An 11,646-nucleotide genomic window follows, 5' to 3' on the forward strand; every position below is an offset into this window, starting at 1 on the left:
GCTTGGTTGTGGTTGTTGTAGTTCTTCATATGTTGCTATATAATGTCCTACTTGGAGTATTACAGTTTCAAACACCCTATTAGAGTGTATTTAACTATAAAATATATTGGACTTACCCTTAGGTGTATGAACCTATAAACTTCTGGAACTACTTTTTCATTACTCGTTTTTTGTATTTGTTTCATTAGATCTAATACGGCCTACATAGTTTTATTGATTACCATAATATTATTATGGTAGAATGTGTTTGTTGTGTTCTCTATCTATGTTTAGAAGACCCTCATAATAACATTAGAGTGATTTAATGGCTAATAAAAGGTTGCTTCTTTAGAAGTAGTTATGGCTAGTTGACTGGTACTCATCATAATTAGTTATGGCCATCTAACAACATAGTCTAACCATAAAATGGATACTCATAGGGTTGTGTTTGAGACATAAATAAAACAACATATCGTGTATAGTTGGGTGTGACATCATTATTGGGAATTGAGGGAACGTAAGAGTCTAAATAAAGACATTAAAGTTTTGTCTTGATGTATTTTTATGTTGTAAAGGCAATTTAAATGATGAAGAGTCATCTCTTGGTATATCCAATACTAGTTGTTCCACAAGGACCCGTAGTGATGAAGTAATATCAAGTAATTCTCAGCCAAGAAACTAGCCTATATTTATTTCTTGCAATGACTGTTCATTGAGTGCTACAATGACAAGTTTATCTATATTGTTTTATGGCATAATTGCTAGTTGATGAAACAAACACTTAATCTAATCATATCGGTTGTGCCAATATATTAATTTCATAAATAATTATGTGATCAATTATTAAATAATCAGGTGATCAATCATTAATATTTTGATCAATTATGCTGCCTATTAATCATTTCTTCCTTATAATAAGGAGAACTAATAATTAGGATCTAAATCCTAGTTTGAGATAGGTAGTAGACTCACAAAACCAAACAAATATAGGTGTTTCAAGATTTCAGATTTTAAGATAGGTATATTTATCTCAAATAACACCACACAAGAACAAAAATAGGTAAATAATAAGAAGAATTTGAAAGATAAATAAAATAAGAAAGTAAATGAATACTTGTTAAATAAAATAAATAAATCTATGATGGGAATTATTTTTTTTGAATAAATCACATAAAACAAATTGCATATAAGGGGCTAACCATCTTTTCTAGCAGCTAGATAACCTTATTTATATTGGTACATTATTTGAATTCAATCTAAACATTTAATTTCAATCCCAAATATGTAACACTATTAGAAAATTGATAAATACAAACGAAAATACTAACGGAATATTTCTGTCAGTAAATTACAGTGAATTTTACCGACGAAAATATTCCCTCTATATATATCAAGAGAATTATGGTGAGAAAAAAAATTAAAATAAAGCCAAAAAAATATGAAGGCGTGTCATTTATACCAACAGAATTATCAACGATAAAATCCATTGGTAAAATCGTTGGTAAATTGTTCACTTCTCTCTGACGTTGTTTATTATGTCAATTACAAAGGGAATCACCGATGGAACATTTTGACGGTATTTTCCTTAGAGCTCTGGAACTGTTCACTTTCCAATTGCACTATTAATTATTGTTCTTTACAGACAAAATCACTGATGGATTGAAAAGTCGCTAGTGTTATTTGGCGAGTTTCTAAAAAAATTCAAGTAAATTGAAAATTTAAATTAAATATTACAAATGGAATCACCGACGAATTATAAAGTCATTAGTGATATTTAGCGGTTTCTAAAATTTTTTGATTAAATTAAAAATTTTAATTCAATATTACAGACGAAATCACTGACGAAATAATTAGAAATATTAATATTTAATTATTTGTCGATAAAACCATTGGTAAAATACTCTAATAAATAGAACCCCTTATTTCACAATAGACGGGCCTCTTCTTCTTCTTTTTTTTCTTTTTTTTTCTTCTTCTTCTTCCTCTTATGTGAAAAACATCAACATCCATTTCTTTCTTTCCCTTCTTTTCTCGCCTCAACTCCTCATCTCCTCCGCTCTCAGATATATCTTCTTCTCTATTTTTCTTTTCTCTTCTCATTTTTGTTTTTTTAAAATTAACATACTTTATGAATTTTTTTTTCTCTTCTCAACTTCACTCGCAACTACATTATGGTAAGATTTTTTTTCTTTTTTTTTTTTTTTTTTCATTTTATTTTATTTTTAAATTATTTTGTTCTTAATATTTGTAGAATGTTATTGTAGGATTTATTTTTCATATGAGATCAATGTTGTTGTTTTATTTTTTTTTTGTTATTTATTTGTTTGAGTTGATTATCTTCTTCTTTTTTGCAAGCAACTTAATTCTGAGTATTATGAAGTGTTGATTTATATTAATTTAATTATTCTAGTTTTGTTAAATAGTTTTTTTAAAATATTTTTAAATAATTACCGATGAAATTGTATACGATATTTTTTTGGTTATATGACAATCTTCCTGAGAGAAAATACCAATGGAATGAAGTATATAATTTTGTTTGCATGTTTTTTCCATCAATAAATCTATCAATAATAATTTATGAAACCTGTTTTCTCCACGAGTTCCATTTACTAGCAGGACCCATAGTTCATTCTTTTATGGACCTTCGAACATATCAGCTATTCGTAACTCTGCTCTGCTCCACCCTCGCCATTGCTCTACATTTGAAGTCTTGACAGCATTTTTGTGGAGTCGTCGAGCTATTGCACTTCAACCAAACCCCAATGATGAGACGCGGATAGTATGCATTGTCAATGCTCGCAATATATTCGACCCTCCGTTATCATGGCAACTGCACTGCATACACAGTGGCAATGGCGCCAGCAGGAGAGATTTCTCGTAATTATTCAGGCTTTACATTGGAATTCGATCTGAAGTGCGATCTGTGGCTGAGCTAATGGCACACAATGGTGCAGAGATGGACTTCACAATGTCTAGTGTGCCTGCCAGGGGTAATGTGGCAAGCTTTCAGATATCATACCGGCTCTTTGCTTACCGACTCCGGCAATGGAAAGATTCGCGAAGGAGCTGGATAGCATGTTCAAGAAGCTGTCAAATGGTAGTGGCAATGCTAAACCCCCATTTTCCGCCTTGCAAGGAAAATTAGTACTCTGAAAATTATTAAATGTACTGCTATTTTATATATAAGTGTATATATATATATATACTTTGAATTCATATATATTAAAACTACATCTGGAGTTGTTTATGGATCACGTTAATGGAGAAACTGAACATCGTCTTGGAATTGCTGATTTATTGCTATAAATTTACAATCCAATATGATTTCTAGTGGACAATAATATTGGCAAGTACCAATAGAAGCATAATGCAGTAGTTGTTCAAGTTGTTAATGTTGCTTATGCGTACGCATGATGTTTCTATCTGGGAAAATGATATACAGAGTAATAATTAATAGACGCATGGTTTACAAATTTAGAAACATTTATTAATAATAGTATAATCCAAATAGTTTGTGGATGCCTCTAATTAATTAATGTTGCAATTCTTCCAAACAAGAATAATATTTCCTGGACCATACTTTATGAACTTCCTAATCAAATGCTTTATAAACAACAAATAATAAAGCAGATATTGTTCCCTGAACAAGTCCGTACTCCAGCTTTTATATTTGTACCAATAAATGTTTTTGTTAATTGGTTATGGTGTCCTATAAATTAAACAAGGATTAGACCATGGAGAAAAAGCAAGGTCAACTATGCTAAGGCAGGTATTGAGCTAGATGTGGTTATCAAATGCTTTGTGTGTTTGGTATTGTGGTAGTTGTTGTGGTTGTGGTTTGAAAAAAGTTGTTTTATAAAAAGTACTTGTAGTTGAAGTTGGTTTTAAAAAATAGGTGTTTGATTAAAACTGTGGTTGAAATTGAGGTTGAATAAAAGGTAGTTTAATATGTTTGGTTAAGAGTGCTTTTGAAATTGAGGTTATAAAATAATTTTAAAAATATATACTAATACTGATGGTTTTTAATTTAAATGTTATGGATTTAACTATTGCTATTACTTCATAAAATAAATAATATTTTATATAAAATTAGATAAAATATTATCAGGAATAAAATTGATTTGATATTACAGTGCAAGTGAATTTAATTCACTCTACACTAGTTTTTCGAGAAAAAAAAATATTGTTTACATGACAATGCGAGTAAATTTAATTCATTCTAAACTAGTTTTTTTTTTTTTTAAAAAAAATATATATACAAAAAAAACACACACTAAAAAAAAAAAAAAAAACTAAAACTGTTCGCGTGAACAGTGCAAATAAATTGCACTGTTGGCGTGCACAGTGCAAGTGAATTGCACTGTGCACGTAAATTAAATTTCGAAAAGTAGCCAGGAGCTGCTTCTCAAAATTCGCGTGTAGAACGCGAATTTACATGGGCCCCACCGAAATTAAATTGTGTTTTTGACATAACCAAACGTATTGTTTGCTGTGGTTGCTTCAAACGCAGAAGCAACCACGCAAACAAGATTTTATATTTGTACCAATAAATGTTTTTGTTAATTGGTTATGAACACATATGTAATGGTGTCCTATAAATTAAACAAGGATTAGACCATAGAGAAAAAGCAAGGTCAACTATGCTAAAGCAGGTATTGAGCTAGATGTGGTTATCAAATGCTTTGTGTGTATCATGTGAAGGAAACATAATTTTTAGTGAGATTTTAGAGTTAAACATCCGTGGTCATTAAAGAGAGAGGGGGGGTATTCACAAAGAAAAAAAATTATGAATTGTAATAGTGTTTCACAATGTTTTTTTTTTTGTCCTTTGGCTTTTATTATTTTGATGCCTTGATTTGTTTTTCAATTTATTCCTTTAAATTTGAGTTTATTTAGGATTAGACTTGTTGGTTTGGTTTGACTACCTATATTAGAAAATCATGTGATGTTGAGAAAACATTTTGTCCCTCGGTTGATGCTCAGTTTGAAAAAAAATAAAATAAAATAAACTTTTATTGATCTAAAAGAATTGAAACTTGAGGGACCAAATTGAAATGAAACAAATGTGAGCTGAAAAGATTCGAGTCACCAATACCCAATCACAGATCTACCTTGGAACCATTACCTAGGCATGAAATAGTAAAAATGATGGATGTCTCGGATATGTTGTTAATAAGAGCAATTTGCTATGGCAAAGAATTATTGTTGGATTTTTCCTTGGTTGCAGGATGTCTTATCATGCCATGAAAATTTTAGCTCTTCAGATATGAAAGAGTTTAGGTTTTGAGGATGTCAAGATGATGACAAAGGTTTCAAGATATTTCATTTCAAAGCTGAGGATGATGTCTATTCGGTTATTGAAAAATGGTTATGGATATTTGGAGGGAAGGTGAATGTGCTACAATAATGGAATCCCCACTTTGTATTTGATACGAATAAAATCAAGAGATTGTCACTATAGGTGAGACTACATGGCATACCATTCCATTTGTGAACAATAAAGGGTTTGAGCAAGGTGTCAACCATGGTTGAGAGGCAGGGAAGGCTTGACTTTGCAAGGGTATATATTGAGATTGATTCTTCTTTGTGTATTATTCATGATTTTAAGTTTACTTGCAGCTTATCAACTAAGCCTATCTCGGTTTATGTTGAATATGAACGAAAGGTAAGGTCTAATCAAGTTCCATTAGAACTTAGAATGGCATGAAGAAGATTTTCCTGAATAAGTACTTCCCTGCCTCTCGAGTTGCCAATATAAGGAAAGAAATATATGGGATTCAACAATCTCATGGGGAAACACTCTTTGAGTATTGAGAAAGATTTGAGCAATTGTGCATTCAATGTTCTCATCATCAAATACTTAATAAGATATTCATTCAATACTTCTATGAAGGATTGATGCCTACTGACTGCAGTATCATTGATGTGGCAAATGAAGGGGCATTGATAGATAAAACACCAGAGGTTGCATGTCAATTGATCTCAGATATGGTAGTTAACTCAAAACAATTTGTAGCATATATTCGTTACAAAGCCATGCTTTAGATATGTGTTTAACAATGCAAGAAGATTACATTGAACAAGCTAATACAATTGATGGAGCATTCAATGGCCAACCCTAGTGTAAGCATGATCCCTTTTTCTAACATGTACAATTATGGATGGAGAGATCACCTGAACTTACATGATTGGAACTTACCTCAACAAGGCAATCAAGGCCGCTAGTTCTACCCATATGGATTTCAGCCTTAGCAGAATTATCAAGTGAGACAACCCCCTGCATTGACAAATTCCAATGTTATAGGGTCACTGAGTGATGATCTTCATGAAATAATGAAAACTTTAGCTGCTAACACAATAACATTACAAAAAAATGTCATGTCTTTTCAATAGGAAACAAGGTCAATTATTCAAAACTTAAATAAGCAAATAGGGCAAGTAAATTCAAGTGTTGAGAAATTAGAAGCATAAATTAATGGAAAATTGTCTTCCCAAACATTAAATTAGAAAAAAAATATTAGTGTGATCACGCTGCAATGTGGTAAAGAACTTAAAGAGCAAAGGTTGAAACAAATTGAGATGGAGGAAGAGAAGGAGATAGAAACCAAACTAAGCATAAAGAAGAAATAATCTACTTCTCCACAAATTAAAACAACCACTAATACTCCAAAGGTAAGTTCGATTCGTGAATTCCAATTTCAGGAAAATCCCTTCCTTTCCTTTGAGTTCTTCTAGGTCCAAGAAAAAGGAAAAAGAAAAAAAAAATTTAGAGGTTTTAAAGAAAGTGGAACTCAACATTCCTTTGATTGATATTATCAAGCAAATCACCATATATGCCAAATTCTTGAAGGAGTCGTGTACTACTAAAAGAGATTACAAGCTAAAAGGCTATGAAATGGTAAGTATAGGTGAAGTTATATCAATTGTTGTCAAAAGCATTTGCTTTAAAGCAAAAAGACTCAGGTGTGTTTATTATCCTATATATTATTGGTAATGCTAGGTTTAAAAGGGCTTTATGTGATTTGGGTACATCCATTATTGTTATGGCTAAACATGTTTATGATTATCTTAGTCTTGAGCCTTTAATTAAGACTAGTAGTGTAATACAACTTGCGGATCATAGTTTTTTTTATCTACGTGGTGTGATGAAGATGTCCTAGTCAATATTGATTGTTTGGTTATTCTATGTGACTTTTATATTCTTGATATGGTATATAATTCCTCAAACACCAATACTCATATTTTGTTTATAAGACCATTCTTGAAAATTGCCAACATTAAAATTTATTGTGGTAAGGATACTTTGTCTATGGAAATAGAAAATGAAGTAATTCAATTTAACTTTTATGATGCAATGAAATATCCTTACAATAATGTTTATTCTATCACATGATCTAACCAAATTGATGAATATGTACAGCAAGTAATTGAATTTAACTTTGTTATAGCGTTGATTTTACCGAGATAAAGGAGATGAAGAAGAACACATATGTTCCCCAAAACATGCAGGAATCCGCTTTAGCTTTAGCTTTGCAAACCTCCCTCTCTGGTGATGTTTTTTTATTGATTTAGTACTTTCACATAAAAAACTTTTGTCATCTATTTTACTATCACCCAAGTTAGAATTGAAACCTTTTCCCTATAATTTAAAGTATGTATTCATTAGCGATAACAATAAACCCCTTGTTATCATAGCAAAAGGTTTGACAAGTGTGCAAGAGAAAAGCTTGTGAAATTGTTGTGCGATCACAAAACAGTCATTGATTAGACTTTAGCTTACATCAAGGGCATTTGTCCCTTAATGTATATGTATCACATACTATTGAAGGACAATGCAAAACCAACAAAGGTTGCAAAGGAGGTTGAATCCACCAATGATGGAGGTAGTGAAAGCTGAAAGTTTAAAATTATAGGATGCAAGAGTCATTTACCTCATAACGGACAGTAAGTGGGTAGATCCAATCCATGCAGTGCCCAAAAAGACTAGAATCATGTTGGTAAAGAACAAAGATGATGAACTCATTCCTACTTGCATCTCAAGTGATCAGAGAATGTGTTGATTATAAAAAGCTTAATCTTTCTACACACAAAGATCACTTCTCATTACCATTCATGGACCAAATGCTTGAATGCTTAGTAGGTAAGTCTTTTATTACTTTCTTGATGGATATAGTGGATATAATCAAATTTTTATTAATCTTGAAGATCAAGAAAAGACTACCTTTACATGCTTATTTGGTACATATGTATATAAAAAAATACCACTCGGTCTATGTAATGCACCTATAACTTTTCAAAGATGCATGATGATTTTTTTTTTACTATGTTGGAAGAATAATTTAGGCTTTCATGGATTATTTAATGGTGTATGGTGATTCTTTTTATAAGTGTTTAGAAAATTTATCTTTAGTCTTGAAAAGATGTATTAAAATTAACTTTGTCCTGAACTATGAAAAGTGTTATTTTATGGTAAAACAAGGAATAGTTCTTGGGCATGTTGTGTATTCGCATGGTTTAGAGGTTGATAGAGCTAAAATAAATGTTATTTCATAATTATCTTCCCCCTCATACGTGAGGGAGGTTTGTTTTTTTCTTGGCCATGCATGTTTCTATCGACGCTTTATCAAAGATTTCTCAAAGATTACAACACCCTTATACAAATTGCTAGCCAAAGAAGTGGATTTTGTGTTTGATCAAGAGTGTAAAGATGCCCATAATGAGCTTAGGAGGGGTGTCACATATGCCCCATCATACAACCACTAAATTAGGATAAACCTTTTAAGATAATGTGCATTGCGAGTGATTACATAGTAGGGGTTGTACTTGGGCAAATAATAGGAAAGAATTTGCATGTTGCGCATACTTTCCGCATGTTGGAAGAAGCGCAATGCAATTACCATACAACTAAAAAAAACTTTTTGCAGTGGTATTTGCTCTAGAAAAATTCAAGTCCTATTTACTGGGTATAAAAGTTGTTTTTTCTAACCATGCAGCTTTGAGGTATATTTTGAAGAAAAGGGATCCAAACCAAGAATGATTGTTTGGATCTTGCTTTTACAAGAATTTGATCTTAAAATCAAAGATAAAAAAGGTGTCGAGAATTATGTAGATGATCACTTGAGTCGGCTGCAAACCAAGGATATACAAACCAAAAAGTTAAAAGAGACATTCTCGGACGAGCAATTATATGTGTTACATTTCTTTACAAGACCATGATATGTAGGTTTGGTGAACTATTTAGTCACCAAAGAATTCTCTTCAAGTTTATCTAAATCCCAAAAAGATAAGTTACGAGCTGATGCTAAATACTATTTTTAGGACACTCCTTATCTATAGAAATTTTGTGCACATCAAGTAGTTAGAAGATGTGTATTATAGGATAAATTCCATTCCATTATCACTTTTTATCATTCTCATTCTTGTGGTGGGCATTTTGGAGCAAAAAGAATAGCCCACAAGGTACTTGAAAATAGTCTTAATTGACCTTTTATTTTAAAGATGCATATAACTTTTACAAATCATGTGAAAAATGCCAAAGAACTAGCCATATCAATCATAAGAATCAAATGCCTTTAACTAATATTCTTATAAGTGAAATATTTCATGTTTAAGGTATTGATTTTATAGGTCCATTTCCTTCATCTTTTGTTAATCTTTATATCTTTGTTATTGTTGATTATGTGTCCAAATGGATTGAGGGGAAAGCCACATGAACTAATGATGCTAAAGTTGTTTTAGATTTTGTCAAAACTCATATATTTGATAGGTTTGGAATCCTAAAGCTATCGTTACTGATTGTGGCACTCATTTTTGTAATCGTTCAATGGAAGCATTACTACGCAAGTACCATGTGACTCATCGGACTTTCACAACCTACCATTATCAAACGAATGGCCAAGTTGAAATTTCAAATTGAGAATTCAAGTCCATTTCGAAGAAAATAGTGTAACCTAACGCGAGATTGAATTCTATAACTTGGTGATGCACTTTGCGCTTATCGGATTACTTATAAATCACCTATAGAAATGTCAACTTATAGGATGATTTACGAGAAAGCATGTCATCTACCAATAAAGCTTGAACACAAAACTTTTTGGGTCATTAAGCAATGCAATTTTAATTATGATATTACTAAGATTATAAGGAAGTTGCAATTGCAAGAGTTGAAAGAGATACATAATGATGCCTACGAGAATACAAGGATTTAGAAAGAAAAGACTAAAAGTCTTCATAACCGAGTGATTATAAAAAAGGAGTTTCATGTTGAAGACAAAGTCCTTTATCATTCATGTTTGAAAATTTTTTCCTGCAAAGTTACGCTTTCGTTGGATTATACCCTTTATTGTTTCTAATGGTTTTTCCTTATGGTGTAGTTAAGATTAAAAGTTTAGAAACAAACAAAGTGCTCAAAGTCAATGGACATTGATTGAAAACTTTCTATGAAATTGAAAACTTTTCATTGAGTTAGTTGAACCAATCTATGAGGCATGAGCATGAGATGTGTCAAGCCAATGATATAGAACAAAAGTGTTTACTTGGAGGCAACCTTACAAAATAAATTCAGATTTTCGTTATTTTCCCCTTATCTTTTATTTTCATATTTTTCTTTATGTTTATCATTCTTTTATATTCCTTTTCTTTTATTTCAACATTAAGGACAATGTTGCATTTAAAGTGTAGGGGTATTTGGAGACTTTTTGTTTTCTTTATTGTTTTTATATATATAAAAAAAACATTTATGTTTTTTCACCTTAAGTATTAAGTTTTATCTATTGTACTACCATTAATTTATAAGAATGTGAATATTATATATGAGAATTAATTGAGATGGATCAAAATATAAATTGAATGAATAAGTGTCCATGCAAGTTTTAAGGTTTAATTAGTTTATGGATTGACTTTGAAAATATACCATGTTGACTTAATAGTGTTGTATCAATGTAAGTTTTCAGCTTTCAACATTGTATTCTTTGATTGTGCATTCTCTAATTTATATATATCTTTAGAACTTGCTTCATATTTTGTTGAGATTATATTCACATTACATGTATACATGAAGATGATAAAGCCACTAGAAATTTTATCCACTTGAGCCAAAAAGTCAACCCAAAGTATATTAACTTTTCTTACCCATGCTGTGAGCCTTTTTGAGCTTGTTGATATCTCATGAGATTATGTTGAAAATTTTTGACACTTGAATGTTTTACCCATTGTGTGAAAGCTTTAATGGCTTGAAATCTTAAACTTTTTATATGTTTTCATTTTTTTTAGAATGCTCTACTTCCTTTGGTTTTAACCTTTTCTTTTCCTTTTTTTTACCTCACTTTAACCTTAGGCTCATTGCAACTGAAAATTAAGATCTTTTAATTCATATATACCTTGTAACATTCTAGTAATGGAGACAAGATTGAAGAGCAAGCTTTTAGTAGAACATATTCATTGATTAAATTAGGGAGATTTAAATACATAAACCCTTAACACGTGAGTGTTGGAGTGTATCTCAATGAGAAGACCTATCATTTTGACATGGCATAGATTTCATTTAAATCCCAACAATTAATTCAGTTTTGAAATTCACATGTAAATAAATTCCTAAAAATTTATGTTTTTGATCCTTCTTGATCGTATTCTTGTTTATAATGCATGTACTCTTGGATATTGATGGGA

The 11,646-nt window shown here is 31.0% G+C and overlaps 1 non-coding gene across 1 annotated transcript; it reads right to left on the reverse strand.

The window, feature by feature from the left end:
- Window positions 1-5,730: 5,730 nt before the first annotated feature.
- LOC118053582 (small nucleolar RNA R71) lies at window positions 5,731-5,837 on the reverse strand. The gene has a single exon (XR_004688400.1). It is a non-coding gene; the product is annotated as a small nucleolar RNA R71 (small nucleolar RNA).
- Window positions 5,838-11,646: the final 5,809 nt, after the last annotated feature.

The sequence above is a fragment of the Populus alba genome, chromosome 13 (assembly GCF_005239225.2).
Source record: "Populus alba chromosome 13, ASM523922v2, whole genome shotgun sequence".
NCBI lineage: Eukaryota > Viridiplantae > Streptophyta > Magnoliopsida > Malpighiales > Salicaceae > Populus > Populus alba.